This window comes from Octodon degus, unplaced genomic scaffold, assembly GCF_000260255.1.
Source record: "Octodon degus isolate 3935 unplaced genomic scaffold, OctDeg1.0 scaffold05149, whole genome shotgun sequence".
Lineage (NCBI taxonomy): Eukaryota > Metazoa > Chordata > Mammalia > Rodentia > Octodontidae > Octodon > Octodon degus.
The window spans coordinates 1-2,184 of NW_004529725.1; the positions used below are offsets into that span (position 1 = coordinate 1).

The window sequence follows — 2,184 nt, forward strand, 5'->3', positions numbered from 1 at the left end:
TAATTACAAACTACAACCATTCCCCATGACTACATGAGGCTTTATGGAAACAAATACACACAAGGCATATCATCTAATTAGATGAATGTCCCCATTTATAAAAATATTTTGTGTCTTTACAAAAGACAATTGATAACTACATAATAAAAGAATGAGAAATCATTAGTCTTAGAGTACTATATGTTTCACTTGTGAAGAAAATCCAGATTGTGGAAAATATTTTAATTTTAAGTAATATAACTGATAGCTGAAGGAAATATTATTTAGCTGTTACTCTGTTGCTCTTCTTGAAGCCTGTTGCGACTTCTAACTCATCTTACTAATAAAGATTTTCAACAGTAGCTGTGAGAATGAAAGTTTTATGCCTAATTTCCTCATTTGAGCTTTAAGAGATGCATCCCTTATTACTCATCTGTGAGCTCACTCCCAGGCTACAACAATAAAGATTTCACAAGAGCAATAGGGAATATGACTTACCCAAAACTTCACTGTAAAGTTGATCCCATTTTTTTTCATTAAATGTCTGAAACCAAAGGTCAAAATACAATGCGCTCATCAAATTTTTTACTCTCTCCATGAAAGTCAGCTGACCACTTAATCCCGTCGCAATAATAGGTACATAAGAAGGAGGAAATAGAAGACCTCCGCTGTACTTTTCATATGTGTACCCAGGGGACCAGCGGAGGGTGTACACGAAAGGAATTTTCAGTAGCTCGGCCAGCAGCTCACCACCAGGAAATATGGCATCTGCAACAAGGACGTCAAACTTTGATTCCTGTAATTTTCTCAGAAGTTTCTTGTTCAAAACAGCATCTTCACAAATAATTTGACAGGCATCAGAAAATTGCGAGAATACTTCCTTTAGTTGTAGAAAATATTGCCAGTAGGTATCCTTTGGAACATTATAGACCCAATTTTCAACCCATTGCCTGAAAAATTTTTTATTTTCTTCTGAAGTTATTGATGAAGGGTAAGTTTCAAATTTTATACCAGATGGATGATTTTCATCAATGAAAATAGCAGATGAAGGTCTGAGAACTGTCACTTCATGTCCCCTCTGTGCAAGTTCAACCAGTATAACCTTTGCATTCAGCCAGTGACTATATTCCATTTGCCACACCAACACCTTCCCACAGCTCCCAGTGTTAAAGTAACAAAATAACTGTAGCAGCAGCAGAAGAAGAACTCTCATCATCCTAGACTTCCTGCTGAATTCAACTGCGTCCTTGTACAATGTGTTGTGTGCCATCCTTACTCATAATGTTTGCTAATATCCATGTAAAGAAAGCAAAAAGTTAATGTGTAACTTTTATTGACTTATAAATTCATTAAATGACAAATCAGTGAATGGACTGAGAGAGCAAATGAAAAATTCAAACCTAGATTGTGGCATATTTTGAAAACAACTTGAATATATCTTTATAGATTAAGGGTTTGGATTTAGTGTGATGTAGATTATTTTCCTGTGTGAACCACCTGCATTATATAATCAACTAATGTCCATGCCATAAGAAGTAGAAATTGAGAAATGATTTGTTTCTACAGAAGTTTTCAAACACGCAACAGAGACTGAGTTAAAGTATGCAACTAAAAACAATTAGGTATTATGATTCAAAGAGTAGGTTCAATAAATTTATATTGTTAACATATTCATTTAATGCAGCTAATCTGAATACAGTCACCTGAATTAAAGTATGCAATTTTATGTTTGTAATAAATATACAGAAACATGGAAGTATCAAAATTTTTCTTTACTTTATTTCTCCAAAAGGAAATTGAAACCCTGAAACAAGATGTCTAACTACAGTTGCCTGCTGTACCACACTACAGTACATATGACCAAAACAGGAAAAACAGCAGTTATTTCCATGCAGAAGATGCAGCAGAATGACAGAATGCCACAGGGAAGTGGCATAAACTCTGATCAACACTAAAATTACTTTGGCCATATAAAAAAGGAAATTAAGCACACAGAATATGCCTATTACATCTATGAAAAGAATTCTTTTGGTGGCATAAGGGAAAACAGAGTCCTCAGAGCATTCTCACACTTGCTGTGGCTTTCAAATGTTACATTGTTGGAGAAGCCAGCATGTTCTGGGCCCACTGTGGGTGAATGGAAGGTTATCACACAGCTTTATTGACTCAAACAGTGTGGGAAGTCATATCCTACTTTTGTTGGCC

At 35.3% G+C, this 2,184-nt stretch overlaps 1 pseudogene; it reads right to left on the reverse strand.

Annotated features, from left to right (window-relative positions):
• Positions 1-433: 433 nt before the first annotated feature.
• LOC101564333 lies at positions 434-1,240 on the reverse strand (annotated as a pseudogene).
• Between the last annotated feature and the right edge of the window lie 944 nt (positions 1,241-2,184).